This window comes from Haemaphysalis longicornis, unplaced genomic scaffold, assembly GCF_048455015.1.
Source record: "Haemaphysalis longicornis isolate Haplotype H1 unplaced genomic scaffold, Haemaphysalis longicornis Haplotype H1 scaffold_7, whole genome shotgun sequence".
Taxonomy (NCBI): domain Eukaryota; kingdom Metazoa; phylum Arthropoda; class Arachnida; order Ixodida; family Ixodidae; genus Haemaphysalis; species Haemaphysalis longicornis.
The window spans coordinates 167,863,352-167,886,933 of record NW_027526422.1 but is presented as its reverse complement, the minus strand read 5'-3'; the positions used below and the strand labels follow the sequence as shown (position 1 = coordinate 167,886,933).

Here is a 23,582-nt window from a genome sequence, read left to right as displayed (position 1 = left end):
GACCACGCTCTTGGTGCCGCTAAGAAAACTTTGGCTTTAAATATAGAGATAATTGCAGTTAGTATATAGTCGCTGTGTATCACATTATTGAGGGCCCGGTAGGAAGCTAAATATAAGGACATGCCAATTGCTGTTTGTCTAACCGTGTTATTATGATTCACAAACGCAAATTCATTGCTTATGCATCCAAGGAACTATGTCATTGAGTTTAATTAGGAAGTCTTCTTGCGGTATTTTTGTACGCTTACTTCGCGCAATCTATATAGATCTAGACACATCAAAACCTGCCAGTTGACTTGCATCCGTGTTTCCCAGGCACAGAAGGAAAAACTGATTGCGTGCTGGTGTCTTCTTTCTTATGGCGTCTGCTGTTACAACAGGGATAATCATTCATTCGCACTGGTAACGCTTTTCACTCAGCCATCAATCTGCCACAGAATTTTCCTTCCTGGTGGCTCATTGGCTAAGGCGTTGCGCTGCTGAGCACGAGGTCACGGGTTTGATTCCCGGCCGCGGCGGCCGCTTTTCTGATGGAGGCGAAAAGCAAAAACGCCCGTGTGTTCGAGATTTCGGCGCACGTTAAACATCCCCAGGTTGTCAAAATTAATCCGGAGCCCTCCATTACGGCGCGCCTCATCACCTGCGTTGCGTCGGCGCGTTAAACCCTACAATCAATCAATCAATTTTCCTTCCTGGCCAATTTTCTTAAAGTCGGGAAACTTTGTTATTATAATAAGAATAAAGATGTATGGTTCTGAGTGTTCATTAGGTAACTTAAACCTTCTTACTAGTTTACGTCGAGGATTTTGTACTGCGGATGTTTTTAAATATAGTATTGCACTAGTTATATCATGATATGGAGGGGTAACAAATGCGGCACCCATGAAGGTTTTGTCTGATCCTTTTGCTTCACCTTTCGGGCCCGTTTAAACAACCTAATACTAATATATTTCCCTGTAGTGTTGAAAAGAGGTCATGATGATGGTGATTGCACTGAGGATGTCGCAGAGTACATATGTGCGAACAGGCAGATCTTAGCTCCGAATGAAGTGCATATCATCCTGTATAAATAAAGCAGAACCCCAACCTCTCACAGAACATGCCCGCATAGCCCTGTTGCTGATTGAAACTGTTTCTTTTTCAACACTTGTGCAGCTAGTGGCGGCCACTGAGGTTCCTTGTGACAAAGGGGAAGATCTGAGCATGCGCTGGTCTACAGAAGAGCCGCCCATTGTTGCTGGGGGGCTACAGAGTGACCTCAGCAGTGGGACACCATCAACGAGCTCACCCCCTTCTGATAAAAGACCCAGGAGAGCAGGTATTGGAATCAAAGCATGTTCGTATTTTATGGTGATAGGGGAAAAAAGCAATAAAAATGGCACACACAAAAAAAAGCTTGAGAGGCCATTCGGCACCCATGTTTACTCCCACTGTAAATTATGACCATGATGGCCTGCAGCTCCATGCCCAATGGAATGAGGTAGGCCTCGGGAGAAATATTATATACAGAAATGTTGTAATGTTTTGTCTTTATAGCATATAAAGTACTGATTGCTTGAAAGAAAGATTTGTGATGTACATAGGTACTTCATCAAGTACAGGTTATAAATTGAAAGCATTTTTATGTGCAGACTTTATGAGAAAACCCATCTGTAAGACTTACTATGTTACACTTCTGTAGTAAAAGACAACACTCGTTTACAAAAGAAGTTTTCAGGAACTGGGACTCAAATCCGCGTATCTTGAGTTTGAAGGAAGTCATTTATTTATTTATTTATTTATTTATTTATTATTTATTTATTTATTTACAGTACCTCCAATGCCTAAGACAGTGGATAGGGGAGTGGTCACTTAAAGTAATAGAATAATAAAGCAGTAAAATAGAAAAGGTTACAAAATGGCATGTAAATATACAATCGTAGCTGGCGCATAGTTAGCCAAGTAGAAAGATAACAAGTTGACTTTTAATTATATTAGCGAGTGCATAGCAACAAGACAGGAAAGAAAAAAATCGTAGTTATTAAAATGTTAGCTATTGTGTTCTAAAATGTCTCATGATTAATAATGGCAGTGGTTGATGCAAGGAGGGGGCTCGATTCGACTGATATTTTGGGTAGAAAAGACTAGAAAAATGCAGTTTTTTTGACAACGGTATTACAACGTTATTTGCATGATCCAAGCTCTTCGAGAAAAAGGGAGGACCGAAATCAGCTTGCGACGTAGTGTTGGGTGAAAAAATATTCTATGGAACCGACAGAGAGGGCACAATTTTCGGAGACAAGTTAATGGAGGTATATGAGGGCTACATTTAATCGAAGTAATGCTAGCAGTGCGAATAAAGTTACAAAGAGTGATTCGAACTTAGTTATTTTGTACCATTTCTAGTGAATGACTTATAGTGTTGTGAGATGGGTCCAACTCTGATGCCGCATACTCGAGCATAGAACGAATTACTGTCTTGTAGATTTGTAAATTTGTAAATGAATAACTGCTGTGCAGGAACTTGGAGGCTTACTGAAAGTGTTCAACTTAAGTTGAGGACGACTTAGCGATCATTGGAACGGGGGATGGTAGGTGTAAGATTAAGGGAGAAGCAGAGAGCGGAATGGGTCAGTGAACAAGCGCTTGTTAAGGACAGATTATTGGATATTTACAACGAGAAATGGGTATGGGCAGGGCATGCAATGGGAAGTCAAGATAACCGTTGGCCATTTAGGGTAACAGAGCGGATACCTAGGGAAGGCGAGCGTGGCAGGTGGAGGCAGATAGTTAGGTGGGCAGATGAGATCAAGAAGTTTGCGCGGATAAAGTGGTGGCAGTTAATTTGGGACCGGGATAATTGGAGATATATGAGAGGCATTTGCCCTGCAGTGGGCGTAGGTAGGCATCTGCTGCTGCTGCTGCTGATGATGATGACGTTTGTAAACTATGTGTGTGAAGGGTTTTTGAAAAGTTGCGTCCGAGGTATCCTAACGCGCAGTGAGCATTCGCAATTACGTTCTCAGTGCGAGTGGTCCATGTGAGGTCGGCTGAAATGTGAAAACCAAGGTATTTATAAGAGGACACATGATCTAAACCGGAGTTGTCCGTAATGTAGGTACGTAACTGAGGAGCTTTTCTGTTGGCCATAAATGTTTACATTTGTTAGGGTTTAGTTCTATAAGCCGCGTGTTGCACCAAGAAAAAAATAGCGTTAAGATCGGATGGCAAGGCGGTTATGTCATCGTCACAAGTTGTTTGCCATAACACAACACAGTCATCGGCGAATAACCCACTATTGTACCTGTTCGTTTTCGAAAGGGATGCAAGCTTTTTGGTCATAGATCGACGGTATCGCTCGGTTTTAAAGAAGTTTCGTGACCAAACGGCCGTGCAAACAGCAATCGTTCCACAGCAACGCGGCCCCCACTGAGCCGTAGCCCCCAGTCTAACACAACAGTACAGCTTACCTCGTGCAGAGAGTCCCGGAACGTTTTGCAAATCTTCATCTCTCCGTGATTCTCAACGGACGGGATGGCTTTGCTTGAAACTTGCATGACCGCCTCGTTCTTCCCAGTGTAGCGCACGGAGCTCATGGCAGACAAATTCACGTCGAACCAAAGCCAGTCGCAGACGCGGCAGCTGTGCCAGAACTCTATGTCGAGGAATTCTTGCTGAAAGGTTCCGTTCACACCTGCCAGGTATCTACGGACGTGATCCTAGTAGTTCTCCGTAGTAGTTCTCGTAGTAGTAGTTGTCGCAGTAGTCCTCAGTAGGCGGGGTTGTTTTGTCGGCGATGGTGTTTTCTCAAACGCACACTTGCAAGCGGCTGTTCAGGGTCCTCGGCTCGTCGTTACCGATTACAGTCTCGCCTTACAGAGTGGCGCGCTGCCCGCCACATTTTCGCGGAAGTCCGGATCTTCTTTGGTCGCCCTATTTCCTATGTGCCGGTACAGCGTCGGACAGAGTTCTGTCACCGCCAAACGTCACAAGAAAAAGGCGTTTTCCTCTTGAAGGAGTGTCATGAAAAGCGAAGCTGCAAGTAGAGGAGCTAGAAGGAACAATCAGGAGCCGACACAGATAAGAAGGTCAAACCATTCTCGTTTTAAATACAGAGAAGCGCTTTTCGGCGGTACCAACTAGCGAAGACTTAGCATAATTAGTGTGGCATGTGACGTCAGGAGGAGACGACGGGTGGTGCGCGTTTCTGGTAATTGAAGGCGCAGCCGATCCTCGCTGGTGATTATGTTTTTTTTCTTCATTCAAATGCTTAAGTTCGAATTTACAGTTTTGTTTAGTGGGCGGAGTAGCCCTCAGTACGCCCGATTCCTAGCCAATCGGTCACATAGGTGCGTGACATGTTACAAGCAACGTCACGAGACGCATGCCCACATGCGATCGGCGTTTTCTAAATATTTGTTTTATTAAGTGACGGCTAAATCCAGAGATTAAACAGCTCGGCTGGTAAAATGTTTGTGGGCGCTGAAATTGAAACTCGGGTGTTTTGGCTTTGAACGCAGGCGTCTAACCCCCTATTATACAAGTGCGTTAGCAAAAGAGATGAAAGTACTCACTCAGTGTCTATGCAGTTCTGTAACAATAACAATGCTGGAGTATATAGTATCCGGTTTTAATTTTTACAGTGTAAGTTTATAGATTTTAAACGAGTTTAGTTGATAGATGTAGCCATTTATACCGGGAGGAGGCGGGGAGCCACACATGAGAGAACGACCACTCTTAAATGCTGAAAAGGCTTGATGTTGAAGCACAGTTGGTGCTTGCGTGAGCAACTAGCATTCCGTGAGTTTTTGGTAAATTATTATGAATAACGTGGAGGGTTGCAGTGACGTTAGATATTGTTTGTTTTGTGAGTAACCAAGATAGCAGTGGGCTTGACTTTGGTTCTAGACAACGGTTGTGACTGTCGTCGTAACATACATACCTAATCACTTACAGGGCGATGGACTCTTTATATATATTATAAGAGTTCCCTTTCGTTTATCACTTGTTCTCAGTGGTGAGGGTTATAAATTATTGACTCTGCTGCTTGTGCTTGTGTTCCTGTTTGAGTGCGCCTTGATGGTGAGGAACATATGCAAATTTATCGCTTTCAAAGCAGTTTCATTTTCGTTGCATAAATCTGCTTGTATGAGATGCATGTTTCGCGTCCCGAAAGTTTGTTTCACTAGCGGATTCACGAGCTACCTTGACCGATGAAAGTGGGTTCAGTATCATTTATTTTCTGCAGGATCTGTGGATTCTGCAGACCAGGACCCAGACCTTCCAGACGACCCCAAAATTGTTAAAGCCAAGATTGGGACACGAAACAATTTGGGTTCCCTCGCTGACACGCCACCTACTTTGCGGTGTACAGGAAGGTTACACCGAAAGGGTTTGCATTCCAGGGATCGTCTATCACCTCTGGTAATGAATGACCATTGTCAAACGCTGGCTGAACCCGGTGGGGAACTGGATGAAGCAGTTGTGAGTGAATCAGAACAGGGATCTATGTCCTCGTCTCCTTTGCCCAGAAATTCCCGCGACGATATTCGGGATATGCCAGAGGACAATGCGGAAGAGTTTCTGACCTTGGAGGGTAGAGACAATGCCCAAGATATGACACCAAAACGTGCCCTTGTGTTCCTGCAAGATGTCTTCAGGGCAGGTGTGGCGTTGGAGAGTCTGTTCGAGAGGAATGACAGCAGGGTGGAGGAATCGCTAGAGCGAAACTCTGTTCCCCCGGCCCCCGCAGTGCTCCCAGACCATTCGCAGCCTTGGCAGGGTACAGTAGCCTGGGAGGGTTGCAAGCTTTTCAACTTCAGTTTGCAGAAAAATTCTATTACTTCAATGGATGACGAGGGCGACTCTTTACCGGTGCAGCCAGATACAATTTTGGAGGCACCTTGGCTGCTGGGAAGGGCGGAAACAGGCAATGAAGATGAGAGAAATGGGCTTGCAAGCGATGTGTGGGATTCTCTAACCATACATGCGGAAAGCATGTTAACAGCGTGGACGCAGTCAGCTGAAGCTGGTGTGGAGACCGACACACAGCGAGACGACAGTTTCGCTGGCAAATTTGCCAACGAAAACGAAGAAGGTGGAGTTGGGATGGAGGGTGCCACCATTGCTGATGAGAGCATGTCGCGGCTGGGTTCCTTTTCAGTTGAAATGGATGGGCGGAATGACCCGCAGCAAGAACACAGTCCCACTTGCGAACCTGCTAATAAAGATGCAAAAGATGGGTGTACGATGGATCTATGTGAAGGTCACGCAATTGTTCAGGCGAGTATATCCATGCCAAGTGTCCTGTCAGCTGATGCGGAAGTGGGAAGCGACGCCCAACACAAGCAAAGTCTCACTCGGGACTCTACCGACGTAGATAAGGAAGATGAACATGTGATCGATTTATGTGAAGGTCCCAGCACTGCTGCTGAGAGTGCATCAATTTTGGAGCCCCTGCCAGTGGCAGCAGAAGTGGAGAGCGACGGCCAACAACAGCAGAGTCCCTCTAGCGACTCTGGCGTGCACGGAAGGATCCCAGGGAGGTGGCCTTCCGTGACAGCTGAACCAAACCTGTAAGTCTTCACTTGCGCAACTGTTTGGTTGTACCAAAGCTGCTGCTCGTAGCAATGGCTCATTTCCCGGCAATGGTTTAAGGGTTACCACAAAAACTGTGTTCTGGGCTTGATATCATTACCTGACAGGCAAAAAGATGAATCGAAACGTTTTTCTGACCCTGACACCTCTCTTGCGGCGAGCATGTGACGAGCAAGCCGCAAGAAAATTACAAAAACCTATTTTTCTTGCCCAGATCGATTTTCTTTCTTTCCTCTTCACGAACAAAAATGAGAAAAGCAAACGGTGGCCGTTGTGCACTTCAAAATGCGAAATTTAAAGGACCTTTATCAAGCGTTTTTTTAAGAATAGAAATCTTCAGTAAAACACATTTTTGGACAAGTTTGGGCACACGTGTTTTAAAAATTAGAGCGCGAAAACACAGCGATGTAGAGGAACTATGGGAGGGAACTACGAGTGCGCTCGGCCGTGGGGTTTTTTCTCTGTCCTTGCTTGTTTCCGCGCCATGGTAACCATGAAGCGCTTCGAGTTGTCTTTCTTCCCTCTCTTTGTGTTTACCTCTCTCTGTTTTTTCTAACAATGTCATGTTGTTGGCAAACAAACGTGGTCACCGTGGCACTTCGGACCTAAAAATAAGAGCTGCTATACACTACTTCTTTCGATGACGAACACTGGTTGGCCCGAGCCTTCACAACCCGCGCGAATTTGAGTGTCCGGGGTAAAGGCGTGCGTGTATTTTGTTCTTGATGTGATTGCTCGAACGTCCATCGTCTGTAAGCTTACAATAACGCATCGCCGCTTATTTAAGATGCCAGTCTTTTGGATTAGCAGACAAACGTGACAATTTAGAACTCGTATGTAGCCCTAAAAGCACACACAATTTTAGCTGCGTTAGTTGAATAAGTTTGACTGAGGATCTTGAACGATTTGGTATCCTTTCTCAAAAAACGCCTAATGGAGAGACAGTTTGTCAAGACATCTTTCTTGCACTTGCATATGATAATATATTGTATGTACGCAGTTGAGACATTGCTCATTTGCACCACGGGGTTCACACATAGAAGGAATGTGGGAGCCCGTGGCTGCAGACATAGGCTCTACCTACAGGGGGGGGGGGGGGGGGGGGCTCGGCTACTTGCCCCCTCTGGAGTTCCTCGGAGGGAAATGGGGCACAGCTCCCGCTGAGTATGCTTACCCCTGCTCCCTTGTTACTCCTCAAAGTGCCATTACCATCGCCATTATCGTATGAGGTTTCTTTTAGGTTGCGTGTACTTCTCACTTCAAATTTTATTGTGGTAAATGCTTATGCATCATTGTTGGCACCGACATGATCGGCGTAATTTCATACTTTCCATTTGTTCCTTCGAATGCTTAGCATAGGAGGACAAGAGCACTAGAAGCACCATCGGCGTTTGCAGGATCCGCATTTTTATATAATTTTCTTACGTTTGACTTTCAACGCAATGTACATACGAAATACATTAAAATGTACACATAGGAATGAATTTTACTGTGTAAGAGAAGGACGTAGCGTACTAAGCATACTTTTTAAGGTTAGGGATAGCCTACCCGTGCTCAGAGAATGAATGTGTTGCTCTATGTTCACTGCGCTGTATATTCCTTTGCGTGCTTTTTGAAGCCTGAAAAAAGGCTTCGGTCTTCAGTGACCACTTCGGCAGAGTTTGACATCAGCGGCTTGTAAAATGCACGTGACTGTGCTGTGTCTCATAATGACTAGTATCATCAGTTAGTAATCCTAACGACTCATGGGAAAAGAAGCTCTTCTAATCATTTACATTTCTTAGGGATGAAGACATTGGCACTTGCATGCAGAGGTCATAACAATATATAGACGCCTTAAAACAATACATATAATTTATTCAGTGTTGGAGATTAGGCCAAGCCACACTGTCTCTAAATCAGAATGGATCAGATTCACATTATGGGATTTTATGGGCGAAATTCTACATCCGGGCTCGAGGAGCGACGCACCGGAGGGCTCCTGATTAAAGGGACACTGAAGTAATTTGTAAACTTTGCGGGATTTCTAGAGCAAATTGTAGTTCGGTGCACCTAAGCCATCCGGGGTCCCTAAGCCATAAACTCACACACGTGGTTCTACAAAAAGTGAAACCAGACATTCTGCCAGCCGTTACATGGAATTCGCGGGAGCGGCGTCCAGGACGCAGCACCAGCGTCGGCCACGTCCGGGCTAGAGTGGCGGAAGCCGGTGCTGTAGCGCGGCTATGAGTCCGGAGAAATAAAACGGAGATGAGCGCCTTTTGAAAGGGGAGACAGCGGAACCTAGCCGTCCTGATGTGCTAGCTCGGGGCTACACCACCGCGTGACACAAGTGCAGACACCGAAACAATTCGGCATGTGAGCTTAGTGATTATCATTTATGCCGATTTAAACTAGTTAAATTAGTAAGTTTGAGAATTGCGAGATAGCTGAAGCAACTTTTATAATCGCTATCTATCAGGGCCAGTTGCTACCCCTAAAAACACAACTTAACTGATATTCACGAGTTTAGAAAATGCAGTCCTATTCGTGGCAAGCAATGCAGGAAAGGTAGGGTTTCCCTAGCGGCCAGATGTCTGCATGTAGTTTCTACAATTTCTTTTCCCACCCTGCAAAGCGATCCGTAACGTATGTGTGTGCCATACGACCACTTAATTCCATCGGGTGCGGGTTACCCTGGAGGTGATGTCGAACAGGTTAATCAAGCAGTGCGGAGGCAGCGCACAATGGACGCGAAGCTGCGCAAAACAGGCCCTAAAGAACCGTCAATAAAGTCGACGACAGTGCCATAAGTCGGCGCCGCCGCCGGCGAGCACGCACTTCCCCACTGGCAACGGTGGGTAAATTCGCCGCGCCATCTAAAGCGAGTTCCGTGAATGAAACCCTCCGTTCTCTCCCCCTCACGCCACCGCTTCCGCTGCGTTGGGGGTTTGTTTATTTATTTATTTATTTACACAGTACCCACAGCGCCTGAGGCATTACAGTGGGGGGGGGGGGGTAGTACAACGGTTCTTTCGCACACCACGAAAGAACCGTTGGCTGCTAGAGCTAGAAAGCTTAGCTTTAAAAGTGTTCCTTGGTGCCTCTTACGGTTGCAGGGCCTGGTATGTGAATGAAGCTTGAAAAACAAGCACACTATTTCATCATCATCATCACCATCACCATCATGATCATCATCACCAGCCTATCTACGCCCATTGCAGGGCAAAGGGCTCTCCCATTATTCTACAATTACCCCGGTCCTGTGCCAACTGTGACTAATTTATCCCTGCAAAATTCTTCATCTCATCCGCCCATCTAACTTTCTGCCGCCCCTGCTACGCTTGCCTTTTCCAGGGATCCACTCTGTTACCCTTAATGACCAACGGTTATCTTGCCTTCGCATTACATGCCCTGCCCACGTTCATTTCTTCTTCTTCTTAATCTCTACTAATATGTCCTTAACACGTGTTTGTTCCCTGACCCACTCCGCTCTCTTCTTCTCCCTTAATGTTACACATCATTTTCCGCTCCATTGCCCGCTGAGTCGTTCTCAATTTAAGTTGAACCCTCTTAGCCTCCAAGTTTCTGCCCCGTATGTGAGTACCGGTAAGATGCAGCTGTCATACACTTTCTTCTTCAGGGACAATGGTAGGCTGCTATTCATTATCTGAGAATGTCTGCCGTACACCGCTCCACCCCATTCTGATCCTTCTAATTATCTCAGCCTCATGGTTGGGATCCGGGGTCACAACTTGGCCTAAGTAGATATATTCTTTTACCACTTCCACTACCTCGCCCCTATCCCAAACTGCTGTGCTGTCCCGAGGTTATTGATCATTACTTTAGTTTTCTGCATATTAATTTTCAGCCCCACGGTTCTACTCCGTTCGTCTAGTGCGGAAACCATGCTTTGCAATTCGTCCCCCGAGTTACTTAGCAAGGCCACGCCATCAGCAAATCTGATGTTACTGAGGTATTCTCCATTAACCCTTACTCCCACCTGTTCCCAATCAAAAGTTCTGAATACTTCTTGTAAACCTGGTGTGCATAACTTTGGAGAGATTGTGTCTTCTTGTACGCCCTTCCTTATAGGTATTTTACTGCTCTCCCTATGGAGGATGATGGTAGCTGTAGACCCATTGTAGGTATTCTCTAGTATTTTACATAATGCTCATCTACTCCCTGGTTCCGTAATGCCTGAATAACTGCTAGGGTTTCGACCGAGTCAAATGCTTTCTCATAATCTATGAAGGCTATATATAGGGGTTCAGTATACTCAGCGCACTTCTCTATCACCTGATTGATCGTGTGAATGGGGTCCATTGTTGAATAACCTTTACGGAACCCTGCTTGTTCTTTAAATTGACTGAAATATAAGGTTGATGAAATTCTGTTAGCCATTGCCTTGGTAAGTACCTTGTAGACGACTGACAGTAAGCTGATCGGCCTGTAATTTTTCAGGTCCTTCATGTCACCTTTCTTATGGATCAGGATGATGTTCGCGTTCTTCCAAGATTCCGGTACGCGTGCGGTAATTAGGCATTGCGTATACAGGTTTGCCAGTTTTTCATGTACAATTTCTCCGCCATCCTTCAAGAGGTCTGCTGTTATCTGATTTTCACCAGGTGCTTTGCCCCCTTTTATTTTTTCCAAACCCTTCCTTACTTCTTCGGTCGTTACCGGTGGGATGTCTATCTCCTCTGAACTACTTTCTGGTTCGGCATTATCCTGAATGTCCCGCCTACTGTACAGATCCCTATAGAGCTCCTCGGCCACTGTGACTATTTTATCCTTATTTGTGATGACATTGCCTTGCCTATGTTTAAGTGCATACATCTGATTTTTCCCCACGCCAAGACGCCTCTTCACTGCTTTCAGGCTACCTGAGTTCATTACAGCGTTTTTTTTCCTCTCCATATTATACTTCCGTAGGTCAGCTGTCTTACGTCTATTTTGTAACTTCGAAAGCTCCGCTAGTTCTATTCTGTCAGCTGGGGTGGAGATTGTTATGGTTTCCTGTTTCCTGATTAGATCTTTCGTCTCCTGGGAAAGCTTACCGGTATTCTGTCTAGCCATCATGCCCCCGATGTCTACTGCACACTTCGTGATATAGCGTGTAAGGTTGTCGCTGGCTTTCTGTGTCGTACGCTCCGCTTCCTCGGTAAGAGCTGAATATCAGTTCTGCAGCGCTATCCGGAAATCTTCTATTTTACGCCTTACTGTTAGCTCATAAGTCAGCTTCTTTCGTACTAGCTTGTTACGGTCCCTCCTCAAATCTACCCTAATTCGAGATCTTAGCATACGGTGGTCACTACACTTTACCCTTCCGAGCACTTCCACATCCTTCACGACGCCAGGGTTATCGCATAATATGAAGTCTATTTCATTTTTATGGTCCCCATTCGGGCTCCTCTACGTCCACTTCCGGCTATCGCGTTTACAGAAGAAGGTATTCATTATGCGTAGGTTACTAGTACGTCCCCGCTGCTATTTCTACACCCCAGACCATAGTTCCCAACTGCCTTGTCTCCAGCCTGATTCTTGACTACTTTAGCATTAAAATCTCCTACGGTATACTGTGTTTTTAATTTGGCCATTGCCGATTCCTCATCTTCATAGAAGTGTTCCAGTACCCGGTCGTCATGGGTGGTTGTGGGGGCATAGCCCTGTACCAACTTGAGCTTGTACCTCCTATTGAGCCTAATTACAAGACCTGCTGCCCTTTCGTTAATGCTATAGTATTCTTCTATGTTGCCAGCTATGCTTTTATTGACTAGAAATTCCACGCCCTGTTCTCTTTTGTCCTCTAGACCACGATAACATAGAACATGTCCATTTTTCAGCACCGCAAAGGCTTCACCTGTTCTCCTAACCGCACTAAGCCCAATGACATCCTATTTGATCGCCTTTAAGTCCTCGAAAAACACCTCTAGACTCGCTTTAGTAGATAAGGTTCTTGTGTTAAACGTTGCCAGGTTGAGATTCCAATGGCGGCCTGTCCGGGTCCAGGTATCCTTAGCACCCTCTGCTGCGTCACAGGTCTGACCGCCGCTGTGGTCAGTTGCTTCGCAGCCACTGGAGACTAAGGGCCGTGGGTTAATTGGCGAATTGATGGGAGCGTGTGGCCGTTACTACACCAGGGTGGCCAATCCTGCTCTGGTGAGGGAATGCGTTACCGGCAATGGTCGCCGGAGTCAGGCCGCACCCCAAGCCCCAACTGCAATTCCATAATCGGGCGTTTTTTTTGGTGGGAATTGTACGCACCGGGAGTCGCACCACGGTCTTTCTACACGCGAGGCGGATACTATACCTCTACTCTCTACCTCTACGCCACCGCTGCACCACACGGCGGTGCAGCGGAAAATCAAAAGTTGCCCGGGGGCATATACCCTAACATTGTTCCCTAAACACGCAGCATATTTTCTCCCCGCGGCGGATCCTAAACTGGGTCGCGGGAGTACGTGCAAACGCGAATGCGTTCGTGCTTTCTGAGTTGGCTTTTAAATTCACGTCAGGAGATTAACGCGCTCTAGAAGCTTCGGAATTAGAATTCCTTCATTGAGGGGCCAGTGGCCTACTAATAAAGAGGAAAATAAAAAGTTACCCGGGGGCACATACCATAATATTGTTCTCCAAACACGCAGCTTATTTTCTTCCCGCGGCGGAGACTGAGCTGGGTCCCGGGAGTCTGTGCGAACGCTACTTGTTTCAGCTCAAAGCTTGACTGCTTCTCAACGCCACGAGTAGGCAAGGAGCAGACCATGCGCGGCCGTCCGGATGACGGGATGCGCATGATGAGTGTAAATGTCCCGTATGTTTTTTCCGCACGGGATTATGATGCCCTGCTAGTAGCGACAGCCACGCGCTGTCACGTTCCCCTTAGGTGTCAACGTAATAGTAGCTGGTTAGTGCCTTCTCTGCAGGGTATGCTTCTCGTTATCAGGAGTGACATCTTATGATTTCTACTGTCACGATCAGTCAGGAGCTTGCCGTAAACAACAGAACTGTATGCATACGATCCAGTAACAGAGTCAAAGGCCCGCTTCCCTGCACTCTTAGCCTGTGAATGCCCGATTTTGTAGCATTAAATAATAGGGCCGTCGGCTAACACCAAGTATGACACTCACTCTGAACATTTTGTATAGGGTGTAAGGTATAACTGCAAATTCCCGGTACATCGTTCGAGCTATGGCCCTCTCATAGCCCTTTGATCACGTGATTGGAGGAGGCATAGGTGCAGGTGCAACACACTGGCAAGCGGATATTCTAAGTGTAGTAAAGAAGAGGGAGTGGTGAGCATGCGTGCACAATTGCCGGTAAGCTCAAGTCTTGTATACCTAAAGTGGAAGCCATGCAAGGAGAGTTTCCATGCCTGCATGACCGTAGTGGCGGCGCCATGCCTGGAAGTTGTTAGACCGTCCTGGCCCAGGACGAATTTTTCTTCAACTTTGAAGTTTCTGAGGAAGCTGTATAGCTTTCCTTTGTAGCCGTATGGCTGCATTCAGGTGGATGTCAAACTTTCCTTCGCAGTAATGCATATATCGCAGAAATTGCACCTGTAATCGTTTTAATAGAGTAAATGGAGATGCAGTTGAACGCGGATATAGCGAACATGGATACATCGAATTATTTTCTATATCGAACAGTCTGAACATCCCCTATGGAAATCCCATGCAAAAGTAGAGCACTGTTGTAGCCGTGTATCGAGCTCCCGATCACAGGCACATTCGATATATCGAACGCTGCGCTGCAAGTGCGCTTCCCCTGACAGGAACGATGCGATGATGATGACTTCTTGCGGGCGCAGCCGCGCTCGCTCAGGAGGTGTTGTCATGTCGCTTCAATGGCCTTCAATACCTGCTGCTCGCACGCAAGCAAGGGGTTTCAAGCGCATGGCAGTCAGAACGCCAGGAGTGATTGGGTGCAAATGGCAATAAAGGAAAAGACGAAACCGACCGGAAACGCTGGGATTGTGGCGGTCTTTTTGCGTGCTTTAACTGTTAACAGTGATAGTTCACGGAGGGGAACCGATGTGGCGTGGTACGTGTTTTTGTCTGCTGCACGCGTTTAGGAGCCATGGTCAAAAAACAAAAAAAAAATCGGAAGAATTAAGATTTAGCGACGAAAGCGTACATTATTCGGCGGGTGCAGGCCGATGGAAAGATGTCGGCTGCACAAGTATTCGCAATTTCTCGCGCCATTTTGGAGCACGATACTGCGCATCAAACCTTATGCAAATGCGAAGGCAGCATGACCATGACCCTGACGACCCGGGGCGTGCCGTGTCAAAGGGGTTTTGTTGCGCGGATACAGACGAGAGGTGTTCGGGTACCGAAGTCGACGGCGCTGAGTGCTTGAGACTGAATTTAGAGAGCTGGCAGTATTCCCACGCGTCATTCCGAATCACACAACGCACACGACACGAGTTCGTGAGTGCCGATGACGATGTGCAGACTGTGGCGCACATCACTGCTTCCGAAGAAGCGGACAAAGTTCCTAACCTCCTGCTGCAGCCTAGCTTGCATCAGTGTTCAGATTCGCCACTATTGTGTCACAGCGTAAAACGCCGTATTTTCTCATTTGACGGAGTTCCTGAGCTTGAAGGCAGTGTCGTGAACTTTATGACGCCGAACAAGAAGCAAGCGTTTTCACGGGCTCTTTTTATGTTAGTTTGTGGTCGTCGCGCGGTGGCTCTGATTTTCCGCGCTGTGACGAATAAATCCGTAAGCTACTGCTTGTCCCAATCTAGGAATGCTTTCCGTGACGTGCTGAGTTATGAGGTAATCCTAAGAGAGGCATATTTTATATTTAAAATTATCGATATATCGAACGATTTCGCGATCCCCATGGAGTTCGATACATCCGTGTTCGACTTTTATTGGTCGAACAAAATTTTGAAAAACTAAAAGTAGAAAAATATAACACAACTACGTAAACTGGCTCCGTATTTCCACAATTATGCAGATTTAGGGGAAGTTCCAAACGTTGTCGTTACAATCATGTAAATGCGGATGATTGGGCGGACGAAATTTTAGGAAACTAAAAAACAAGAAAAATATTGAAAAATTACGAGAAATAGCAAGACGGATAACGCATTTCCACAATAATGCTGATTTTGAGAAAGTTTCCCCTGTAATCTTTATAATAAGGTAAGTAGAAAATATTGGTCGAACGAAATTTTGAAAAAAAAATTAGGAACAATATAAAATAATTCCAGAAAATGGAGACCCGTGTAGCGACCCGCATTTTCGCGATATTTCAGATTGGAGAAAGTTCCACCTGAAGTTGTTATAATAGCGTAAATGCAGATAATCGGCCGAACGAAGTTTTGAAACAATAATAAATAAAACTACGAAAAAATACGGAAAATGCAAACAGTATAACGACCTGCATTTGAATAATAATGCAGATTTTGCCGAAGTTCCAGCTATAATATTTATATTAGCGTAGTTAAGATAACTGGTACAAAGAAATTTTGAAACACCAAAAAAATAAGAAAGTAAATGTATGGAAAGGGACAACCGTACAAAGCCTTGTATTTCCACAATATTGCCGATTTCCCGAAAGTTCCAAATGTAGTCGTTATAACAGCGTAGAGGTACATAATTAGTGGAACGAAATTTTGAAATAAAAAAAATAAGAAACATGTCAAGCAATAACAGAAAATGGCAATCCGTATAACGCCATCCATTTCCACAATAAGGTTATATTAGCGTTATAATAGCGTAATCGTTATAATAGCGTAAATAGAGATAATTGCTCAGGCACGGTTTAAAAAACCAAAAATTTCGACTGTAAAAACTCACACTCAAAACAAGCGGCATAAGAATGCTACGCGTAAGTAGATAATTGTCTGAATTTCTGCAGAATTTTTTTATTGCAAATATTAGCTGCGTGTTTTTTGCGATCAGCTATAAAAACACGCTGAGCAAAAAAAAAAAAAAACACTCCTGAGGCCCCCGTCGCTGTGTTCCATGTTCAACAGTAACACAAGTTTCCGGGTGATGGCGCGATCAGTGAAAGAAAGCAAAAATGAATTTTGCGGAAACAGCATTCGATCTGCTGCGTCTGAGAAGTTTACGAAGCTTAGTATTGCGATTAGAGAGCGCCAGACAGCTTCGCTGTTACGAGCAACGTTAACGACGTTGCCTAAGTGAAGCTGGGCTACTTGTTTTTGCAATTTGGAAGCATTCCATGTGTTTGTATTGCTGACAAAGCACAGAAATCTGGCCCAAACTGTACCATTCACTGGCCACCAAGAGGTGAGTGTGATATTGCAGGGCACTAAAGTTGTAGTTCGAATACCTGCCCCCTCATGATTTCTACCGTTTTGCATTTCCCTGGTGCAGGACCTGTTCCGAGACCCCACGCCCGCACTGCACAGTAGAGTGTCCACAGGCACGAGGGCAGCTGCCGCAGTTAGTCTGCTCGCGCTGCCTGCGCCATTTCCACCAGGTGTGCATTGGGCTCAGGGACATCAACATTCGTCCTATGAAACACGGTTTTGTCTGCGAGGTGGGCTGAAAAACTTCTAAGTTGTAGTCGTTTGCAGCAGCAAGGCTACTATTCTATCTTGCCAGGAACATGCGCAGCGCTTGTGGCTTGAACATGTTTTGCAGTGCCCTGTTCATTACACCTATATTGCATCTTCAATTTTCAGAGCGTAGCACTCAGCGCAATTATCGCCCATGCTCTGTAGTGTGAGCTAGGTAAATCAATGAGCACGAATCTGGTGTGGATGTCATAACAAAGTATTGAGTGCGTGGAGAATGATGAAAACGGAGAGTTAAGCCAATTGGTTTCTAACGAAAGAAATCATGCTGTTGGCAACGTAACGTTGGGCAAAGGCAGAGGGGACGAAAGACACGTTTGACTGCAACTAAGTTTTTGCGACAAGGAACAAGGAAACATTCATATATGTAAACGAAATGAGAAAAGATAAACAGAAACATCCGTTTGTGTAAACAAGACCCCCAAATATTCACACCTGCTATTAGCAGAATTTCGTCACTGAAGCACACGCACAGTGTCTGCCCGTCTTACAGAACATGCCTGTTGTTTACACGTGTACACACAGGTGAGTTATCGCCCATGCTCATGAGACAGCACCTCTCTTTAAAACGTTTATTCATTTGGCTGAAAGCGCCAAAGACGTTTAACTGAAGCAGTTTTCGTCCTCCCTTTTGGGACGAGGGCCTCGAAGGCCACCCTGTCCATTTGAGAAAATGATGTATAGAGGATGCGTGTCTGCAGGAATTTGGCAGTGCACCTACACCTGCGGCAATAATCAGAGAGGTCGGCAGCCCCATCGGCACACTCACAGCTGTGCGATGTCTTCTCAATCTATCATTGATGGACCTACCAGTTTACCCAACGTGGCACCGTTTGCAAGCCAGAGAGATCCTGGACACTGTAACTGCTGCACAGTCCACAACCGTTTCTGCATGTTTGGGGACGTAGCAGGGCTCAAGGGCTCAGCATGATTCATTGACCTCTCGAATCATTTTCGAAAGCTTCTCAGGAGCCCAGAATACCAACTGCACTCCACACGTATCACCAACCTTTTCCACTGATGGGACACCTGTTGCACGTGTGACGCAGCCAGCACAGCAGCTTTCCTCTTTAGGCATCCAAAGCTCACACGTGCGTGCTCTTAACCTCCTCGATAAGGCTCTTGAAGACGCAAGCCACCATATCTGGTGGATAGCCCACCATTTTCAATCTTTTAGATTTCAACAGCAAGCTTTTAGATTGCCACAGCAAGCTTGTCTGCATTTGGTGTGGGAAACACCTAATTAGCACTGCCGTAAGAGCATTAGGAGCGACATGTTTTCTTGCAAAATGCCCTGAGGGACTAATTTATTGGACGTAATGTTCTGAGCGACCTATTCTTATAAAACCCGGACCCACAGAATATATGTGCGCTTTAACGGCAGCGGTGTTGTCAAGGTCTGCAGACTTATGGATGATTTTCGTGTTGTCATAGAAAAGGTCATGTAACGTGACCGAGACGAGATTGTCGCGGATGTGCTGCACATTCTGACAGAGTGGGCAAAGGGCCTTAAGTTCACAAACGAGGTGCCGGATTTGGGTGCTTTGCACTTTCTAGGCATCCGCCTGCTTCTTGGTGGTCGTCAAAGGAGTTGACAGTATGCCCTTCGCAGCAAAAGGGCATCCTATCCTACCAGTAGGCCACATTCCAATCTCGTGAAGCGAGGCATAACGAATAATGCTATGGTGGTGGCGCTCACCAGGTCCTACACTGCGCAGGCAAGCCTGGTGCAGGAAGCTGAAAGATTGTAAACGGCGGTCTACCTACTAGAAATTGTGGCTTCTGTGGTGGAGATCCTTATAAAGGAAAGGAAGAGCACCCACGTGTCATTTCTGAAGGCCTAGAGGGAGAACGTTCCTGTGGTTACTGTGTGGTACGAGCACCTAGTATCCCAGTGTTTAAGTAATGTTGGTTGTAAGCAGCATGTCCATGCGGAACGTTGTCGGGTTCGGCTCAGGTTCGTGTTCAAGACCTTAGGTTTGGGTTCCGGGTTTGGTTCTAGAGCACCATTCCATTCTGATGCGAACTGTTCAAACGGGTGGAGAAATAAAGGAGGAGTGTTTTTTTGGCTTCCGTCATTAGGGAGGCGTTTTGTTTCTTCAGTTGTCTGTCACGTTGTTGTAGCAGCAAATTCATTATGTAGGTTTTCTGTAAATGTTCACTTGGGCAACTTTACTCTAAATTTAATTAGAAAAGGTTTCCATGGGAGGCCAGCGATTACAACACTAACTGATGCGAAATAAAATGTTCGCAGGTACACTTAAAGAGCTCATTCAGACAAAAAACGTTTCGCTCATTCGAAAGAAGGTCTTGTTAAAATTATAATGACACCACTGTTAATGTAAACTTCGTTCAAATAAGATATTCAAGAAGGAAAAACGGAATGAAAATGTGACGCACAAACTCAATTCCCGCAATCAAACCGTAATCAAAAGGTAATATGGACAGCTGTGCGATTGGCTGAGGCCGGCAAAAGCAAACGCAAGCTAGACAGGCCTGATAAGCTTTAGGAACGAGGTATTTTCGCCTACATGTAATGCATCTTTATTTCACAGCAGTAAGAATGGTATGGTACTCAATGCAAGTTTCGAAAGCACACGTAAACATAGAAGTACCAGTGCGTGCTGTTGGTACTGCGCGAACTATGCTTTTTTATAGCTGCTCAGCGTTCTGTCGCTTTCGGGTTGTCTCACACGACACATGCCCATTAGCCAAGGCGACATTTTCTTACGTGACCCTGTTTGTCGAGCCTACCCCATGTTTTATGAAACGAGTACTACCTGCCGTAGCAAGAACAAGCCGTGCAGACACGGTCAGAAATAAAGCAAAGGCGACAGTTGCCTTGCGCAGTATGGTGGCGCCATCTAGGAGAGAGATAGAGAGAGAACCACTTTATTTTACAACTGGAATTTAGGGCGGAGGGATGGCCGTGGGACATATGGATTCAGCGACCACAAGGACCCTAGCGGTTAGAGTTTCGTAAACCGCCAGGTACGAGCTCCCTAAGGCCTGTTGGGGTGTGGGGTAGGAACGAAATGGGTAGTGTGGACGCTCACAGAGAAAATTAAATTGAATATCACGGTGGCCGCAATGACGGCAATGTGGTGTCAGAATCTTGTATGGGTGCGTGTGTGTGAGCATGATTCTGTAGGGGGGAAGCACTAAGGTTGTAGTATGCGCCCTATATTTGCGGTAGCATGCTTTAGCAATGGGTACGGTGGGGAATAGTGCCTGCGGAGGAGTCGGTAGGGCTGGGCGGCTTCTCGATATGTTAAAGTGGATACCGAGAAACCGTTGGGGCACCCTTGTTAGTTGGAAACCTGCTCGGGTGGTCAGGGCTCGAGCTTGATGGTGGGCCGCCTCATTACCGCCTATGCCGGTGTGGGAAAGCAGCAACAAGGGTTGGGTCGGGGTTTCTTCCGCAAGATTTGCACTGCTACGTTAGAGATAGTGCCCTTGCCAAAGTTGCGAAGTGCTTGTTGGGAATCGGTTAGAAGTTTCACGGGAGTGGGGGTTTCTCTCAAGGTGAGGGCCACTCACGATTCCTCCGCTGTCATATCGTAGTTAAGGAGGATAGTTAAGCAATTGGTTGGTGCATCCGCGAGTAAGGTAAACACTACTGCAGTGAACGCTTCCTTGGAATGGCACTGTGCTGCGTACACGTACAGCATGTGCTCCGAGGATGGGTAGTGTGTGTTGTCATGTCTCCCCCTAGCTTGTAGTCTGGCCGAAAGAACGGTTGGATGCATGTTTCGAGGAATTGGCCTGATCGGAGAAGTTGACGTAGGTCGTTTGGAATGACCTGAGGTGGGTCGAGGGGAACTGTTGATTTCAGTTCCATTCTTTGGATGATCGTTCGTGCTGGGAGGAATTGTTTCAGTGTTTATCTGAGCTGTTGTTCGGGCCTACGTCTACGGTGTTATTGATAACCAGGGTGAGTTATCTTGCAGTCTGGGCGAGGGGGCAGTAGCAGTGCGGCTCTGTAGACTTTGCGGAGTAGCGCGTCCTAGTCGTTTTTGTTGGCTTTCGGTAGATTCGCGTAAGGTGGATGGTAGCCAAAAAGGCTTATCTTGAAGCTTTGCACAAGTCTGAGGCGTTCCATTTCTGATATTCCGTGGTTTGTGTTTGCTATTCGTTTGATGAGGCCGATGGTCTGTAGAGTATGATTTCGACACGCATGTTGTGCGAGGGTTGATTCTACTTGCTTGGATCATTATGCTTAAGATGCATATAGTTAGTTACATGCGGTGTGGGGTGAATATAATGGTTATATAGATGTGTTTGTCGGGGAATCTTGTTCGCCGAGGGTGTAGGTATAAGAGTTCGGATTTGTGCACCGAGCATGTGAGACCGGCTTGATGCGCACGCACGAACGTACACACATACGCACACACACGCACACATGCACACGCACACGCACACACACACCCAACCCCCCCCACACACACACGCCCGCACACGCACACGCACACACACGCGCACACACTCACACACGCACGCGCACACGCACATACACGCACACACACGTACACACGCGCTCGCACACACACGCACACACACACGCGCACACGCACACGCACGCACACACACACGTACACACACACACGCAAGCACGCACGCACACACACAAACACACACACACAAGCGCATGCACGCATGCACATGAACAGGCACACACACACGCGCACACACACATACACGCACGCACGCGCACTCGCACTCACGAACCCACACGCCCACACACACCCACAAACAAGCGCGCGCGCGAGGCGCCCACGCGCACGCGCCCGCACGCACGCCCGCATGCACACTCACACACGCACACACACGTACACACGTACACACGCACACACACACGCATGCACGCACGCACACGCACACGCACACACGCACACACACGCACACACGCACGCATGCACGCACGCGCGCAAGCACGTATTTTCGCTCAATGAGGCAAGTAATGCGTTCGCATTGAAAAGAAAACTGGTTGCTCTGGTACAATTTTCACGTACCTATTGCTTCAAAGCTGTTTTGCCTTCAACGCGGGAGGATTAGTAGTGCTAGAAGCCGAAAACTGTCTGGCGTCGGCGTTGACCTCCACTTGTCAAGTCCAGAATTTCAGCCACATTTCACCTGCTAACAGACGGGCTAGAAGAAAAAAAAGAACGACTAGAATAACTTAATTACTATAGAGAAACACCGGTGATAGTAATTGCAAATGACACTTCAGGGACAGGTTACAGCGATTGGGTTCCAGTAAAGATAGCAGCTGAGTAGTCGCTGGTACTGCAAGGCTGCAGCTCGGTAGCACAAAGGGGAGAAGGTATTTATTAACGTTGAGCACTTCCTTTGCATCAAACCTGTCTATTGCTTTTTCTTTCAGTTTAGTTGGTTTATGCAGTCTTACCTGAAATAAATACAGTTTCGAAAACCCTGGGGTGAATACAAATTGCGCATTAGGAAACTGTTTGCCAAATGCAGTGCGAGATGTAAATGTTACGTTAGAAACAACATAACAGCGTAATGCGGTCATCTTATTATAAAAGGACATCTTATGGTCCTGGGCTTGTCGTCATCCAGAAATTCCGGCTTTGTTGCGTGCAACTAGATTTTCTGATTGATTGTGAGGGCGAGCGTCACAAAATTTGCAAGGGCCAACGACCCCAAGAATATTGTCACGGGGCACATAGACGGACCATTCCAGTCCCGCAGATCACTGTCTTCCTCTTCTCGTTCGAACTAGCGTCTGAGCAGCGTCCCGTTATGCTGCGCCTTCGTTGTCTGCCCGTGCACCTGGAAGCGTGAAGTAATATCAACTTCTGGCGGAGACACGACGGCCCCAATGATGACTAAGAGGTTCTCTCGGCAGGCGTTCAGTAGGCCTTGAGGCTAGACACGTGGACGATCTCCGGTGAAGGAGACGCCTGAGTTGGTGGGGACAGTAGAGAAGAAACTTCGTATGTGGCATCTGCCGTCTGACGGAGTGCACATAATAATGTCCTGCGTAACGAAGCATCAACTTTGAGTTATGACCAACACGACGAACAAGCCTCCACAAGGGGATGAGAGAGCCAGGCAGAAAAGACACCGTGCGGTGGTTATCGTGACAAAGGGTCTTTTGGGTCGCCTAGAAATCACAGAGGAGCTCGCGAACAATATCACGTGCTGGCGGAGCCCGCGTGATGGCGTCATGCTAGTACGCTGTCGGCGAGGAAGCTGCAGCAGGAAGTAGAGTGTCCACGGCCATAGGTGGTTCCCGGCCTTTCAAAAAGTATCAAGAAGAATGACCGCTGGTGTTATACCGTTAAGAATTGCAAGCGAATGTTACTTAGGGAGTCGCTGCGACCCGGTCTTTGTGGTCAGATGAGACGTAGGTGGACAGCATTTCGGTGAGTGTCCTCTTAAAGTGTTCGGTCAGGCCATTTTCTGGAGATGATACCACGTGGTCAACTTGCGCTGGCAGGGGCACGAG

General features: G+C 46.7%; 1 long non-coding RNA gene across 1 annotated transcript; it reads left to right on the top strand.

The window, feature by feature from the left end:
• Nucleotides 1-1,172: 1,172 nt before the first annotated feature.
• Nucleotides 1,173-17,010, top strand: LOC144145457 (uncharacterized). The gene is made up of 3 exons (XR_013317501.1): nt 1,173-1,318; nt 5,228-6,554; nt 16,908-17,010. It is a non-coding gene; the product is annotated as an uncharacterized LOC144145457 (long non-coding RNA).
• Nucleotides 17,011-23,582: the final 6,572 nt, after the last annotated feature.